Source organism: Cryptomeria japonica, chromosome 4 (genome assembly GCF_030272615.1).
Source record: "Cryptomeria japonica chromosome 4, Sugi_1.0, whole genome shotgun sequence".
NCBI classification, from domain to species: domain Eukaryota; kingdom Viridiplantae; phylum Streptophyta; class Pinopsida; order Cupressales; family Cupressaceae; genus Cryptomeria; species Cryptomeria japonica.
In genome coordinates, this window is record NC_081408.1 from 344,321,962 (window position 1) to 344,341,154 (window position 19,193).

Consider the following 19,193-nt stretch of genomic DNA (forward strand, 5'->3'; position numbering starts at 1 on the left):
TAATAGATTGAATAGATTAATTGAGTCAATTGATTGAGAAAAAGCTAACTAAAGGAAGGAAAAGGATGATTGGAGAGATAAATGATTTAATTAATTAATTGATTGAATTAATTAATTTAGCATGTGCTTGCATCTTAGATTTTCAATTTAATCTTTGCATGAGATTTTAATTCAAATAATTGAATTTATTTAATTCAATTTAGTATTTGAATATATTTAGAACTTAACTTTGATTTTCAATTTGGTTTTTGAAATCATGCACATGTGATTGAATTTGGAAGAAATTACAAGAAATAAGAAATTAATTGAAATTAAAATTTGGGGATTTGGAAATGGAAGAATTAATTAGCTAATTAAATAATTTAAAGAAACTATTTAATTATGTAGAAATGAAATTTAATTAAATAATAAAGATTATTTAAATTAAGAGAATTAAATCACAATTAATTAAATAATAAATATTTAATTAATATTTAGAAGAGGGTCGAATGATTAGATGATTAGAGATAGAAATTGAGAATTAATTTATTTAAATAATAAAGATTATTTAAACTGGGGAATTAACCATAATTAATTAAATAATAAATATTTAAAAAATGGTTAAATGATTAAATGATGAAAGAATAAGAAATAGACTAATTAGTAAGATGGTGAGGAAATACGAATTTAGAAGAATATGATTCATTAACTTAATTAAATAATTAATGAATTATTTAATCAATTAGAGGAATAATTAGTACATGATCAATGAGACATTTTTAGGTGTCTACACATTATTCATACATGATGTTTACATAAGAGCTTTTGAAGGCAGGAAATTAACAACTGGTTTTCATTTAAATGTCTGATAATTTATAGACTTCACAATTCCAAAGCACTTCTATCTACTATAAAATTCAGAAAGTTACCAACACATTTCATTTTATTAACAAATTTAATTTACTCAACTAATATCAACCTTATCTAATTGTTTGCTTGGTCTAGTGCACTTCTTTGCAGTGTCCTCCCTTGCACACACTATTAGAGGTTCGAAATGAACATGAAAGAGACAACACTTGACTAAAGATAAGGGCCCACAATACATCGACACTCATAATGACCACCATAGACAACAAAAGATAAATTCAAAAGGAAATATCCTCAAATCAATTCATTAAATTATGAGAAAAGAAAAGTTGTCGGCGAAATCGATAGAGAAATTTAAGTGTGACATGTGCCACCACAAGAGGAAAATAAAAGAAAGGAGAATTTAGTGGTCATCCCAAGAGTAAATAAATCTCAAAAAACAAATTAATCCCAACACCACATCACACAAATCACAAAATAACTCAAGGAAAAATAAACGACTCATCCAATCCACATCACGAGGTGACCAACATGAGTCACACCAAAGGGAGTAATTGCTGCACAACATCCAAGGGTACAATACCTTGAACGTGTTAGAGAGTGCACACCATATATATTTAAGACCTTTATTTTATTCATATATTCATATTCCTTTCATAATCTTTAATGCAATGCAATCTTTTACGAAAGTCTAGCCAATTACTCTTTATGGAAGCTGACATATGCTAGGAAGAGATAAAGCGATTAATGTACTCATACACACACAAGGAATACAATCATACTATGACTAGTGTTCAAGATATCTTATCTATACCATGATCATATTTACTACATTATAATAGAAATAGAGGTTAGAACTTCAATTAATCACTCGATAATAAACTACACCATTTCTCTCAATGTACAACTAATAACATATAGAAGATTAAAATATCCTTCATTAAGTCATCAAGAAATTTAGTCAAACATATCTTTAAGAAAGCAAATAAATCTCATTACTTAAATCAAAATTTAATAACAGTTCTACTCACATCCACATCTCTTACCAATAGTAATCTCCTAATATACTTCTAAATATCTAAATTAAGGATATCACAACCCTACTTGCAAACAAATAGTTTGCTTTTCCATCTGATGTCACACAAATTCAAAAGATATATGCATCATTCTATTCAAACTCACTTCCTATTATTACTTAGTTATTACCATCCATAGACTATGCATTTCCATCATTTCAAGGGAAATTGTCATTTAGAATCCCAACACAAATTCATACAATTATTTATCATTTTATCTCACTAGAATTTGTAAAGGAAGCACTTCTTAAAATTCAAAATAAGGTAAAGAGATAGCATCCTTTCTTAATCTATCTATTTAGTCAGGAAAAACATTTCTTCAAAGCCACACAACTCCTACACAATTTTTTTTTCTTACCCAACCAAATAAAGACACAATGGTACCATTTCAATCTCAATATATGCAATAAACCAATCCTCACTTCAATACACATATTTATATCATAGTCTTTTAATCTATTAGTTTTGTGAAAGTTTCCTATTTTAAATGATGAGATATTCTATCTAATCAATTATTCTTTTAAAAACAACTATCATGGATGCAATACCTAAATTTCAATCTTCAATGTAGATTAATTCCATCCAAACTTCTCTTTAGTGTATGCAAAGCCATATCCATCAATGATTATTCAATTTTTTTTTTAATATTAATAAACTCTTAGGTATTTGAATCTTTTACACAAACGAAAGAAGAGGAAGGAAGGTTATTGCCACACAATCAATACACAGACAAATTTATGCATAATCAATTTGAATTTCCTAGTCATGCCAGATACAGCTTGAAGCAGTCACCGACTAGGAGGGACCTCAAAGAGATCAGTTCAAACTGGTCAACAAGAGTAAACACAATGGAAACATAGGGAATGATGGAGGCAATGCATAACAAATTGAATTATATCATGAAAAATAATTACAACCAACCAGTAGCAACCGAGGTACAGAAATTGGCTCATAGGCCTGCTAAAACATGCTTAAAAAATAGAACAAGTCACAGCCGAGACCTCAAATCTTAAGATCTATTTTCTATGCTTAGTATAACCTATTGATTATAGTCTAATGTTATATTAAAATGATTTATGCAATCCAAGGGAATCTGATCAGCCCAAAAAGGAATCAAAACCTGAAGAATAAGACCTAAAGTGCAAAACCAACGAGGTCGGCCTCCGCCAAAGAAATTCCTCCTGAAAAATCCAAAGGATGAAGTGTAGATCATGGGAAAAGGTCAGCCATACACTAAGGAACATAAATATATATGCTCAAGGCTCCACAAGCTACGAAAGGGATCCGGTAGATCACCAATGCAAATACGTCCAGGCAACCGGTAACAAAAAAATGTCTCAAAAACCGGTAGCGATAACTTGCCGAAAAATGATCCAAATGCTCCATGGTTTGGGAATAAGGAAGATGATCAAGTATTCAAGAAAAATACAACTCCATAGGTTCTGGTGAGCCAAATTTGGGATAGAAAGAAATGTTGAAACTATAAACAAAAAGCAAAACAGAAAGGAAATATTTTTGGTTGATGCAAGATTGCTATGAACTGGGGATGCTCCTACATTAGGCATCTGAGGTTATTGAAAAAAAGTGAGTATCTCACTTTGCTAGGGTTAGAGGAAAACCAAGGAGGTCTACCTCTTTCTAAGAAATCCAAGATGAATCTTCAAATGGCCTGTCCTTCCACTTCACAAGATACTCCTTATACTGATTGCTCCGGGGTACTACTCCCAATCCTACTATCCAAATATCTTCAATCTGATCCGGTTCCTTTCGAGAAAATGTTTCTTTGAGTATTCAATATTATCCTCACTAAATTATGGTTCATGATACTGATGAATATCTATAATTTTAAACACAAGTGAAATACTCAGACTATCTGGTAACTCAACTTCATATGCACTCCCAGAACTAAACTTTCTCAAGATCCTGCAAGGTCCAAACTTTCTCATCTGCAACTTGTTATAAGGTTCAACTAGGAATCTTTATTTTCTCAGATAGACCATCACATCATCACGAACTTAAAATTACTTATGTCTCATCTTCTCATCTTCCTTCTCCTTATACTTGTTGTTCATGTCCTCCAGATGTTGCTTAACTTGAATATGTAAGTCCTCCATGTGATCTACAAATTCTTCTGCTTCTGAACTTCTCTGGTCTTCACTGCTAATATCTCTTAATTCTGATATAACTCTAGAATGTACTCCAATAACAATCTCAAAAGGTGTTCTTTTGGTACTGCTGTTTACTAAATTATTGTAGGAAAACTCTTCCTGTGCAAGAATCAAATCCCAACTTCCGGTTTTATCTCCAACTAAACATCTCAACAAATTTCCCAAGCTCCAGTTAACTACTTTTGTCTGTCCATCAGTCTATGGATGAAAAGTAGAACTAAACTTCAAATATTTCTTCATCTTCTTCCAAAGTGTTCTCCAAAAATAGCCAACAATCTTAGTGTCTTTGTCTAAAACTATGCTCTTAGGTAATCCATGCAGTCTCACTACTTCCTTGAAAAATAGGTCTACTACATGTAATGCATCTAATGTCTTCTTACAAGGTATGAAATGAGTCATCTTTGAGAATCTATCCACTACCACAAATATAGAATCATTCCCTCTTGATATTTTAGGAAATCCAAGTATGAAATCCATGCTTATATCCTCCCAAGGTCTTATCAGTACTATCAAAGGTTTATACGATCCCACATTCCGACTACTACCATTTGCAACTTGACAAACTCTACAACTTTGCACATATTTCCTAACATCCTTATGAATCTGGGGCCAAAAGTAATGATCACTCACCAATGCTACTATTTTTTCAATACCAAAATGTCTGGCTAATCCTCCACTATGTTTCTACTTTATTAGATTGTACCTCATAGAACTCTTAGGTATGCACAATTGAAATCCTCTGAATAACATCCCATCTTGATTGAAGTAATCCAGCCACTTGCTTCTATCTACCGTAACTGATTCTCTGCATGCTCTCCAAGGTTCTACAAAATCTAGGTCATCGTCATACAAGGTCTTCAATTCTTCAAATCCTAATATTGTCACTCTCATCTCTGTTAGCAAATTCCTTCTCCTACTTAATGCATCAACAACTTTATTAGATTTCCCACTTCTATGCTTCAACACAAAGGTATAACTCTGCAAAAATTCTACCTATCTCATATGTCTCTGATTAAATTCTCTGATTATTCATATACTACAAGGCTTGATGATCCGTACACAACACAAACTCCTTAGGCAACAGTTAATGTCTCCACTTCTTCAATGATAGGGTTCACCTAGCCTGCTCAACACTTCACTAAGTTGATGTTGCTCAATTCCACCAACTCACCGGGCCTAGTTGTTGTCTAGACCTACAAGTCCTTCTCAAGATCTTCTAGGGCTTGGCTCTTACTCACTCTAAGGTGTTTGTTTCAAGTGTCCTTGCTAGGAACCCTACCAACTCACTATGTTCCCCTTATGCTCCATGATGACTTCTTGGCTCTAATTCATCAAACTGCCCTCCAAAGGTCTTGACATGTTGCAGAGGTGTAGAGGGTTCTTCTCTCATGTTTTGAGTTGGTTTTAAGGTCCATTTTTGGTTTGCAACCCAAAGGTTTCTTATCGATTTCAAAATTTGGTCTAGAAAAGGGCTACAAGGGAAAGAGCCCCAATTAGGCCTCCTAGAACCGCTTTTGAGGTCTTGTGCTAAAATGATCCAAAGGACCCCCAAACAAGAGTGGATTTTATTAAATGATTCACTCAACTCCAAGGGATTTCAGTGGTTTTAAGCTTCCAACCCTTCTTTGCATACACAAACCCCAAAATGAGAATTTCAAGGGCTTCTAGGCACTTGACTGACAGTAGCAAGTAAAACTTGTTTTTGGGCCTTCAAATGGAACTCTTGAGGCTTCCTCCCGCACAAGAAAATTTTTATAATCCTATTACAACTTCCCAAAAGCTTGGGACTTTCATTTACATTCACCCCTGCAATTTGTGCTAACTTTTCATCTTGCCTTCTCTAGCCAAGTTGCTCCTGGACTTCCCTAGGACAAGATGCTAAAAATATCAAATGACACTTTCAGACATCCTCCTTCCATATGTACACTGTACAATTGGTTTCCTACCATTTCCCAATAGGTTGTGATGAACACACTGGGATTTTATGGGGCACCCATTTTAACAAAAACTGCTAATTACAAGCCAAAACTGGCTATTTGAGAAACAAAACACCAAAATAGTAGTAAGTGTTATGTACAGAGATTTTAATTGAAAGTAATACCCTAAAACACACTACCAAACTTCAATCCATCATTGGATTCATGGATTCAATCCATTAAACCTTTAAGAAATGCAAAATTTGACAAAAAGAATGAAAAGTGCAGTCCAAATCTTGTGTTTCAATTATTGCTTCCAAAATCCAAGTACACCAACCTTGGTAAATGTGAAAGAGAGGTTTTATATAGCCTTACCATGTGTGGATTCCTTCCATGGCGTTGGGAAAGCCCTAGCTTCAATGCTAACCAAATTCAGGACAAAAGTTGTCATGACAACTTTTTGCAACTTTGTGCTTTTTCCATTTTTGATCTCTCCAACCCAAGAGACCTATGTCTAGTCATCACATGTGACATTTAAAACATTCCTAAGACCTATTTGACCCTCTCTGAGGATTTTGACAACATTTTACACTTTTGACCAACCAAAAGGCCAAAAACCTTCTCAAACACACTATTTACACAAAAATGCAAACCTAGGTAAAATGAACTCCACCTAGGCCTATATTGACAAAACAATCACTCTTGGACCCTCCTGGAGTCCTTATTTACTACTTACTTGGCTAGGGTCAGTACAAGATAAAATTTGTAAAGACAAGAAAACTAGGACCTAGGTGCTCCTACACCATTCTCCCTAACAAAAAGAGATCATGTCACCCCTGGAGGAATCCGTGTTGGATCAATTACAAGCTTCTAAAACTCTGACTCCATCACCCATGTAGCCTCAACATCATCCATACCCTACCATTGAATGAGGTGTTCCCAATAGGTTTGATGCCTAGTCTTCTTGGTAATTCTTGAACTTAACACCTTCTCGGCCTTAGGATTAGGCTTGGCTAGTAACTAAAGGTTATGCACATCCTCTGAAACCTCTGAGTGACTATATTCTACACCTTGGACTGGCCCCTTGTATGCAACCAAGTCCGCTATGTTAAAAACCTGTGACAAGCCAATGTCACTAGGTAGATCCACCTTGTATGCATTTTCACCATACTTAGCTAGAATGGCGCATGGACCTATCCTCCTCATCTGCAACTTGTTTGACACTCCTTTCTATATCCTTTCTTTGTTCAAGTGCACCATAACAAGATTCCCCAATTGAAATTGAAGATTTCTCCTCTTTTCATCAACTTTTTGTTTGATTTTGCTTGTGTTCTCCTTCAAAGCTTGCCTAACTGATTCATGGACCTCCTTCATGGACTGAGTAAAGTCCTCTACATATCCACTTCTGATTGTTGCACTTCCTAAATCTCTCAATTCAAAAATGCCTCTTGGGTGCACACCATAGACTACTTCAAAAGGACTTTTACTGGTAGTCCTATTTATGGTGTCATTGTATGCATACTCAGATTGTGCAAGTATTTGATCCCATGTTTGCCCATACTACTTGGTAAGGCACCTCAATAAGTTTCCCAAACTTCTATTCACCACCTCGGTCTGCCCATCTGTTTGAGGATGGTAGGCTAATCCAAAAGAGAGGTTTGTGCCAAGCTTTTGCCATAATGTTTCCCAAAAATGACTCATAATTTTGGAGTCCCTATCTGAAACTATGCTCAATGGTAAGCCATGTATCCTTACTATTTCCTTGAAAAACAATTGAGCTATGTGGCATGCATCTGTTGGCAATATTGCATTATAATAGATAAGAAGAAGGTTGGCATTCCAATTACAATGAGAGATTGTTGGCATTTCAATAAGGATATTGAGAAGGTTGTTGATGACTATGGATATAACTGATTAAGGATGATTACTGTCTTAATATTATTATTTTGTCATTGATGTCAAGAAATTGATTTTCTAATTCAGTATGATGTTGCCATATCTTAAGAAGTATGATTTAATGAGTATAAAGATGTCGGTAAAAGACACAGAAAGAATATGATGAATAAGGGGATAAGTTATTCAATGGGCAACTATTACCGAGTTAGACAATGATGAGATCATGATGTTTAGATTGTTTTGATATCCTATATATGCTATTGTTTGAAAGGTTAATACTATACTATGTTGCTGAGCAAAGAACCTAATCAGTAAACCCTAAGGTTATCGCTATCGGTTAATGAAGGCAGAATGTCTACCAAGTGAAGTTTAGTATTTACCGAGTTACACCGGAGCTATAACAGAATGCATTAAATGTTTACATGTGATATTTAATGAAGGAAGCTAATGAGCTGGAGCAGATTAAATGATTGGTAAGCCGTGTATGAAGATTGTTAAAGAATCTATGGTAAAGAAAGATCAGCAAGAAGATCTACAGCTCAGATTGAACCGCAATACCCTAACACAAGTTCCAAGGTGAAAATGCAAGTTCCAAGGTGGGGTAAAACATTTTCAGATCGAAGGATACATTGAACCTGGACAAGATTGAAGATCTGATGGCTATGATTGATCATGGGAAATGTGATCAAGGAGATTAAGTGGTTGGAAGATTGTTTATAAAGAGGAAACTATTGATAAACAATGTATGCGGGCAAGTGTATGCACAAGGATGCTACATAGTGATTACGAGCACAGAAGCTTGAAGACCTATTTTGATAACAGAGTATAGAGCCCAGCAGAGGGACAAGATAAGTCCTATGAATTGATTGTATTGAGAAAATAAGAATTTGCTTCAACATTTTTAGATGTGAAGTTGCAGACATATTTTTATTACTGTTATTTTGAGAAGTAGCAAAAAATCTCTTAATCGAGTGGACTTAACAGTCTTATTTGTAAATCCTCTAGCAAGGTGACATTCTTATTGAGTGTTTGAAATCCTTTGACAAGGTCACTTCTAACAAGGTGAAGATCCTAACAGATCTGAGGGAAATCCCTTAACCGGGTCACATCTAGCAATGTGTTTGTAATCTTTAACATGATTTGCTTTTAACTGAGCATACTCTAGAAGAGTATATTTCTTAGTGGGTCTAGCAATACGTTTGTAATCTTTAACATGATTTGCTTTTAACTAAGCATACTCTAGAAGAGTATATTTCTTAGTGGGTCCGAAATCCCACAGTGGTTTTTCCCTATTTGGGTTTCCACGTTAAATCTGGTGTTATGAGGTTTATATTGTTCATATGCTTTTGAGTTTGCATGTTCAAAAATTTTGGTTATATGACTGATATATATGTTACCAAGGTTGAATCTGATGTTTTTATTGAAGATTAAGTTTGAATGATTCACCCCCCCTCTCATATTGTTAGCTTGGCATCTGCACTAATCATATTTAGTATCAGAACTATCAATTGGTATCAGAGCTTGGAATCCGAAAGGAAATTTTAAAGGCACTTGAGTTAAAGATCCAAAGATGTATAAGAGGGATGCACTGAAGCTAAATAAGTCAAGTTTCTCTACATGGCAGAAAAGGATGAAGCTGCATCTATCAGGAATTGGAGAATATGCTATCTACTATCTGGAGAATGATTTTGTCACACCGAGCACCTATCCATTGACAATGGAAGAGATAAAGGCAAAGCAAGAACATATTCAAGCAATGATTGAAATAACATCTACGTTGACTGACTCGGAGTTTAATGATCCAGAAGGATGTACTAATGCAAAGGCAATGTGGACTAAGATCATATCTGTGTATGATCGAGATGAACATGTTCAAAGAGAAAAAGTGGATAGTCTAAGAGGACAACTTGAATCTATGAGGATGAATGAAGGTGAGAACATAACCCAGTATAGTACAAGACTAAAGGAGATTGTCAATCAAATCAAAGGAGCAGGTGGAACTATTGAAGAGAAAGATATAACAAGTAAGTTGTTAACAACCCTTCTACCAGCCTATGCAATCTGAGTCTCTGTAATCAATGAATTGAGGTCTATACCCAATATGCCAGTTTCTTTAGATGCTACTATTGGTAAGCTACATGCATTTGAGTTAAGTAACTTTGATAACAGTGGGTCATCGGTAAATAAAGTTGAATCTGCATTCAGTTCTTTTCATATTGATGAAACTAATGATTACAATGATAGAAAGTATAAGTGCTCTGAAGGGAATCACAGTGGAGCAAGTGAAATATTTCACAAAAACATGGAGGAGGTACACAAACTGTATGAGGAAATCAAAAAGCAAGAAGAGTTTGAAGCACTATTAGCCAGAAGGCTATCGAGAGGAAAAGGTAAGTATAAAGGAAAGCTACCTTTAAATTTTTTTAATTGTGATAAGATAGGACATATGGCTTCTAACTGTCCTAGCAAAGAATCTAGTGAAAAGAGAGATTACCGAGATGACAAACAAAAAGATAATCATTACAGAGGACACCGAGACTTCAGGAGAAGAGATAAAAAGACATGCCTAATAGCTGATGAGGAATCTAATGATGATAAATCAGATGAAACTAATGCAGAGGAATTTGTTTAAGTGGCTATCAAAGATGGATCAGATGAAGAAAGGTATGAAGAAAAAGCTTTAATATCTCATATAAATACTAATGATTCTTGGATCATAGATAGTGGATGCTCACATCACATGACAGGTGATAAACACAAGTTTATTAAATTAGATGATTGTGATGGAGGCTATGTAAGATTTGGTAATGATGCACCATGTCCGGTAAGAGGTAAAGGATCCATAACACTTCTTGACAATGCTAAATGTAATGATGTTTATTGGGTTGAAGGTTCGAAATACAATTTGTTGAGTGTAGCACAACTAAACAACACAGGTTACCGAATAGAGTTTGAAAAAGGAATTGTCAAAGTTCATGATAAGCATGGGAAGTTAGCTGCTACCAAGACACAAACACGAGGTAATACATTTCATCTTGACTCAACTCGGAATAAATGTCTATATGCAAGGATAGATGATACCTGGTTATGGCATAAAAGGTTTTGTCATGTTAATTTTGATAATCTGATCAAAATAAGTAAGAAGTACCGAGTAAGAGGTCTACCAAGTATTGAAAAACCTGAGAATGCTATGTGCCGAGGATGCGAGATGGGTAAGATTACAAGATCAAGCTTTACAAGTAAGTCCTACACTTCTAAGGGAATTTTAGATCTTGTGCATACTGATCTTTGTGGTCCTATGAAAGTTCAGAGTTATTATGCTGATACATATTTCATATTATTTGTGGATGATTACTCAAGGATGATGTTAGTAATGTTTTTAAAAGAAAAATTAGAAGCTTTTCAAATGTTTAAATGGTACAAGGCTAGAGTTGAAAATGAAATAGGAAGACAACTGAAATATCTCAAATTAGATAGAGGAGGAGAGTTTACTTCTGATGAGTTCAACTTATTTTGCAATGATCATGGTATAAAAAGACAAGTCTCTACACTGAGAACTCCATAGTAGAATGGAATAGCTGAGAGAAGGAACAGATCTATTGTGGATTGTGCCAGAACCTTGATGATTGAAAAGAAAGTTCCACAAACATTTTGGAGAGAAGCAATAAGCACAACAGTTTACACCCTGAACTGAGTACAACTGAAGAAAGGAACTTTGAAGACACCTTATGAAATCTGGTATGACAAGAAACCTAATGTAAGTTATTTTAAAATATTTGGGAGCAGATGCTATGTTCACAAAGATGATAAAATGGCAAGTTTGACCAGAAAAGTGAAGAAGGAACATTTCTAGGTTATTCTTCTAGAAGAAAAGCATTTAAATGTCTGGTCAAATCATGTAACAAAATAGTAGAAAGTGAAAATGTGAAAATTGATGAATTTGCAGAAAGAAATGATGAAGGAAACTCCAAAGAACCAGAAGATTATGAAGGATTTGTCTATGTTCAACTGAGAAGTCCTACCGAGAAGACTGCTGAAGAAAATGAAGAGAATATCCAGTTACCAAGTGATGAAGAAGATCATATAGAGCCTACCGAGCCTATATTAGCCAAGTATGTCAAAAGGAATCATGCACCAAGTCAGATTATAGGAGATAAGAATGATCCAGTGATAACAAGGAACAAACTGAGACATAACACATGTCTAATATCTGAATTTGAACCGAGAATAGTGAAAGAGACATTTAACAGTGAAGATTGGATAAATGCTATGACAGAAGAGATTGATCAAATCAAGAAGAATGACACATGGACACTAGTCCCAAGATCGAAGGACAAAAATGTAATCAGTACAAAGTGGATCTTCAGAACAAGCTAAATGAAAAATGTGAGGTCATTTAGAATAAAACAAGACTAGTTTGCAAAGGTTATGCCCAAGAAGAAGGAATTGATTATGGTGAGACTTTTGCATTTGTGGCAAGACTTGAAGGAGTAAGAACATTGTTGGCATATGCTGCTTACAAGAATTTCAAGGTATATCAAATGGATGTCAAATCTGCATTTCTGAATGGTATATTAGAAGAAGAAGTTTTCATTGAACAACCTGCAGGATTTGTTGAAGGAGAAAATAATGATCAGGTATGTAAATTGAACAAAACTTTATATGGTCTGAAACAAGCACCTAGAGCATGGTACGAGAGATTGCACTCATATTTGATCAAAATTGGTTTTATAAGAACAAGTGAAAATAACAATATGTACATGAAGAATAATAAAAAAGGAATACTGATCTCAGCCATATTTGTTGATGATATTATCTTTAGTGGAAATGACTCTCTATGCAAGAACTTTGGAAATAAAATGAGTAAAGAATTTGAGATGTCATTAATCGGTAAGATAAAATATTTTATAGGTCTGCAGATACTTCAAATGAAAGATGAGATTTTCATTACCCAATCCAAGTACATAAAGGAAATTTTGAAGAAATTTGGAATGGAGGATTCAAAACCAGTAAGTACTCCTATGACTACCAACTATAAACTATCAAAGAATGATGAATCTGCATCTGTTGATGAGACACTTTACCGATCTATGATTGGAAAGTTGCAATATGTTGTTCACAGCAGGCTAGATATAGCACATACAGTAGGTATTTTTGCAAGATTTTCTGCAAATCCTAAGGAAACACACATGACGACAATCAAAAGAATTTTCAGATACTTAAAAGGCACTGAAGATTATGGCTTAGTATATCGGAAAGGAAATGTTTTTGATTTAAAAGTTTATACTGATGTTGATTGGGTAGGCAACATTGATGATAGGAAAAGCACAAGTGGAGGAGCTTTCTTTTTAGGAGAAAGACTAGTGAGTTGGCTTAGCAAGAAACAAGGATGTGTTTCTCACTCAACAACAAAAGCTGAATATGTTGTTGCAGCACTGAATTGCACCAATATAGCATGGATCAAACAACTGTTGGAAGGTATAAATGAGAAAGTTACCGAGCTAGTAACTATATTATGTGATAACACTAGTGCCATTAACATTTTGAAGAATCCTATTATGCACTCTAAGACAAAGCACATCTCTATCAAATATCATTATCTTAGAGAAGAAGTTCAAGAGAAGAAAGTGGTTTCAGAGTATGTTAGCACAAAGGAACAAATTGTAGACATCTTCACCAAGCCACTGCCAAAGGACACTTTTGAGTATCTTAGAAGTCAATTAGGGGTCCTACCCCTATCTTCCATTCACTGACTGAGTTCGGTGAAAGCATCAATTCAATGACTCTACAAAATATCTTTTAGGAGTTAATGCTGATTTACACACTTTAGGAGGTTTTCTAAAGGTGTGCAGGAAACAATAAATAGGGAACAAGAATTGAAGACAGACTGCTCTAACCGAGACTGAATTGATACATAACAACATGGAATTCACTTCTTAGAGGATGAAATTATGTTTTTAGTTCTTTTCAGTTTTGGCATTGTTGTCAAAGGGGGAGAAGACTAATGTATGGGGGAGAAGTCTACTGACCGAAGGAGAAGACTACATTTCAGAACCAGGGAGAAGACTAATGACAGAGGGAGAGCATTTCAGAATTTCACAGCAATCTGAATCCGAATCAATAGAGTCAAATCAATTGGTTTTTCCATCAATGCCAAAGGGGGAGATTGTTGGCAATATTGCATTATAACAGACAAAAAGAAGGTTGGCATTCCAATTACAATGAGAGATTGTTGGCATTTCAATAAGGATATTGAGAAGGTTGTTGATGACTATGGATATAACTGATTAAGGATGATTACTGTCTTAATATTATTATTTTGTCATTGATGTCAAGAAATTGATTTTCTAATTTAGTATGATGTTGCCATATCTTAAGAAGTATGATTTAATGAGTATAAAGATGTCGGTAAAAGACACAGAAAGAATATGATGAATAAGGGGATAAGTTATTCAATGGGCAACTATTACCGAGTTAGACAATGATGAGATCATGATGTTTAGATTGTTTTGATATCCTACATATGCTATTGTTTGAAAGGTTAATACTATACTATGTTACCGAGCAAAGAACCTAGTCGGTAAACCCTAAGGTTATCGCTATTGGTTAATGAAGGCAGAATGTCTACTGAGTGAAGTTTAGTATTTACCGAGTTACAACCGAGCTATAACAGAATGCATTAAATGTTTACATGTTATATTTAATGAAGGAAGCTGATGAGCTGGAGTGGATTAAATGATTGGTAAGCCATGTATGAAGATTGTTAAAGAATATATGGTAAAGAAAGATCGACAAGAAGATCTACAGCTCAGATTGAACCGCAATACCCTAACACAAGTTCCAAGGTGAAAATGCAAGTTCCAAGGCGAGGTAAAACGTTTTCCGATCAAAGGATACATTGAACCTGGACAAGATTGAAGATCTGAGGGCTATGATTGATCATGGTAAATGTGATCAAGGAGATTAAGCAGTTGGAAGATTGTTTATAAAGAGGAAACTGTTGATAAACAATGTATGTGGGCAAGTGTATGCACAGGGATGCTACATAGTGATTATCGAGCATAGAAGCTTGAAGACCAGTTTTGATAACAGAGTATAGAGCCCAGTAGAGGGACAAGATAAGTCCTATGAATTGATTGTATTGAGCAAATAAGAATCCGCTTCAACATTTTTAGATGTGAAGTTGCAGACATATTTTTATTATTGTTATTTTGAGAAGTAGCAGAAAATATCTTAACCGAGTGGACTTAACAGTCTTATTTGTAAATCCTCTAGCAAGGTGACATTATTATTGAGTGTTTGAAATCCTTTAACAAGGTCACTTCTAACAAGGTGAAGATCCTAATAGATCTGAGGGAAATCCCTTAACCGGGTCACATCTAGCAATGTGTTTGTAATCTTTAACAAGATTTCCTTTTAATCGAGCATACTTTAGAAGAGTACATTTCTTAGTGGGTCCGAAATCCCATAGTGGTTTTTCCCTATTTGGGTTTCCACGTTAAATATGGTGTTATGAGGTTTATATTGTTCATTTGCTTTTGAGTTTGCATGTTTGACAGTTTTGGTTATATGACTGATATATATGTTACTGATGTTGAATCTGATGTTTTTATTGAAGGCTAAGTTTGAATGATTCACCCCCCCCCTCGCATATTGTTAGCTTGGCATCTGTACTAATCATATTTAGTATCAGAACTATCAACATCACGAGTGGTCTTACAAGGCACAAAGTGAGCCATTTTGCTAAATCTGTCGACAATGACATAAATATTGCCATATCCTTTCTTTGTCTTTGGAAAACCTACCAAAAAGTCCATGCTAATGCATTCCCAAGGTCTACTTGGTATGGGAAGAGGTTGATACAAACCGACATTTGTTGAAGCACCCTTGGCTTTTTGGCAAACTATGCAAATATCCACATACCTTTTCACATCTTGATTCATCCTTGGCCAATAATAGAATCTCTGAACTAGCTCTTGAGTCATATTGACTCCAAAATGACCAGTAAGGCTTCCATTGTGTTTCTCTTGTATAAGGTTTTCCCTCATTGAGCCTTTAGGCACACAAAGCTATCCACCTTTAAACAATGGCCCATTTTGCAAAGTAAAATCTGAGTACTCACTATGGAAATGATTTTGATACTCCTTGCACATTTGGTAGGAAATTGAGAAGTCTTCATCCTCCGCATACAAGTCTTTAAAACTTTCCACACCTATGCTTCTCAACTGGATTTCTTATATTGTCAAGAGCCTCCTACTTAGTGCATCAGCTACCCAGTTTTTCTGCCCTTTCTTGTGCTTAATGGTGAATGTATAGGCCTGCATATACTCCACCCATTTCATGTGTTTTTGACTGAGTTTATCTTGGGAATTCAGAAAACTCATTGCTTGGTTATCCGTGTATACCACAAATTATTTGGGTAAGAGATAGTGCCTCCATTTTCTTAATGCTTGCACCAAAGCATACAACTCAAGGTCATAAGAGGAGTATTTTCTCTTGGCATCACTTATCTTCTCACCATGGAAGGCTACTAGTCTTCCTTCTTGGCTTAGGACAACACCTACTGCAACATTGCTTGCATCACACTCCACAATGAAAAGTTTCTCAAAACTAGGCAACACTAGCACCGGTTGAGTAGCTATTTTCTCCTTCAAGGTTTCAAAACCTTTGTTTGTTTCTTCATCCCATTGAAACTTGGCCTTCATACCACCTCTAATGGTATCTAACATTGGGGCACATATAGCACTGAATTGCCTAATAAAATTCCTATAATACTGAGCTAGTCCATGGAAGCTTCTCACCTCTGTTGCTGATCTAGGAGTGGGCCAATTCACTATGGCTTCAACCTTGATGGGATCCATCTTGAGGTTTCCTTGAGATAACACAAAACCAAGGTAAACCAATTCCTTCTTAACAAACTCACATTTCTCCAAATTCATGGCTAGCTTTTCATCATATAACCTTTTTACTACACTTTCCAAATGGCTAAGATGTGTTGCTCTATCTTTACTGAAAATGAGAATATCATCTAAGTAAACCACCACAAATTTACCTATGAAGTCCTTCATCACCTCATTCATGAGCCTCATGAAGGTGCTTGGAGCATTGGACAAGCCAAATGGCATTACAAGCCATTCATAAAGACCTTCTGTTGTTTTGAATGTTGTCTTCCATTCATCACCCTCCTTGATTCTGATTTGGTGGTATCCACTTTTGATATCTATCTTGATAAAGAACTTGGCTTCCCCTAAACAATCCATTAGGTCTTCTATTTTGGGAATAGGGAACCTATATCTGATGGTGATCCTATTTATGGCTCTAGAATCAGTACACAACCTCCAAGTACCACCTTTCTTTGGTGCTAACACATTAGGGACAACACAAGGGATAATGCTTTTCCTAATTAGGCCTTGATCTAAAATCTCTTGGATTTGTTTGGAAATCCCAATATTTTGTTGGGGAGTCATTTTTAAGGTTGCTTTGTTAGGTAAGGATGCTCCAGGAATGAAATCTATTTGGTGGCTTATGGCTCTTTTGGGAGGTAATGTGGTTGGCTGCCCATCACTTACAATGCCTTTGAACTTCTCCAACAAATCTTGCACTTCTTTTGGTAGAATTTTCTGCTATTTCTTGCCTTCCTCTTTAGGCTTCATCACTAGTGCAAACCCGCTTCATCACTAGTGTAAACCCTACACCTTCACCTTCCTCAAGTGTCTTCAAGAACTGATTTTCACTCACCAAAAGAACATTAGGACCTGCTGCCTTTTTTCCACCTACCTCAAGGATATACTAAATCTTGAATGTGACTCCATCTTTCTTGAATGAGTATGCATTCTTGGCTCCATCATGGATAGCTTGTCTATCAAATTTCCATGGCCTTCCTAATAGAAGATGGCATGCATCCATGGGTAGGACATCACATAGTACCTTATCCTTATACCTTCCAATGGTAAAATCCACCCATGCTTGCTCATTAACCAAAACATGTTGGCCTTTGTTCAACCAAGTGAATCTATAAGGATCATTGTGAGGAATCCTTTACAATCTAAGCGTACTCACTGCCTCTTTTGACACTATGTTGTCTATGGATCCTGAATCAATGATTACTTTGCATACCTTGTCCATTATTTTGCATTTGATCCTAAATAAGTACCTTCTTTGGCTTGGTTCTTCACTGACCAGTTCCTTGATCAAGGTTCTTCTTATCATCAAGTTGTCACCTACCTCTGACTCTAAGGCAACTTCTGATGTCTTTCTGCTTGAAGACTCTTCCTAAAGATGACTCACTCTTCTTTCACCACCTTGTGACTTCTCTGGACACTTATAAGCTAGATGACCAAGTTGGTTACAATGGTAACACTTCATTATTGCAAAGTATGAGGAACCTCGACCTTGGCCACTGGATCTTCCTCTAGAACCACTTCTTGATCCCCTTCCTCTATTGTATCCCCCTCTACTAGTGTCGCTCTCTTGTTGCTCCGTGAGTTTAGACTCTCCTTGTGTTCTTTGTTCAGAACTCCTTCCTCCAAAGCCTCCCCTATGGCCTCTATTAACCTTTCCTCTACCCCTGCCCCTATTGATGCCCGAATCATGTCTTCTTTTTAGTTTGTCCTCCACTTTAAGGGAAATTTGAAAGGTTTGATGGACTATTTTTGGACTCATCAAAGTGATTTCTTCTTGGATGTTCCACCGTAATCCATAGAGATACCTAGCAACCTTGAGACTTTCTTCCTCAACCACTTGCGACCTAAGACTAATTTTTTGGAATTCCTCTGTATAGCTGCCAACATCAAGGTCTTTTTGTCTTAGGTTTTGTCTCTTCCTATGGATTTGTACTTCATAGTCTTTAGGGAGATAGGCTTCTTTGATTTTAACCAACATTCCCTTCCAAGAGGAGATAGGTTCCTTGCCTATTTTCTTCCTCTCATCTTGCACAAACTTCCACTATGTGAGAGAAGTGCTTCTCATCCTAGATTTGGCCACCTTGACCTTTTGTTCCTTAGTTATACCTTCACATTCAAAATGGTTCTCCATGCCTTCTATCCATTCTAGGACCACTTCTACTTCCATCTTGCCAGTGAACAATGGTATTCCTTCTAGTGACTTCCCACTCAGGGCCTTCAATGCTCTGATGAAGGGTTCTTGCTCCAAAACATGATTAGGTGTGGGTACCTTATCAACCTCAGCCACCTCCTTTCCCTTCCCTTCTACTCCTTCCACTTTTACATACACTTCTTCTGCCTTGGCCTCAATATCACCAAGCTTACTCTCCAATCTTTCCAATTTTTCCT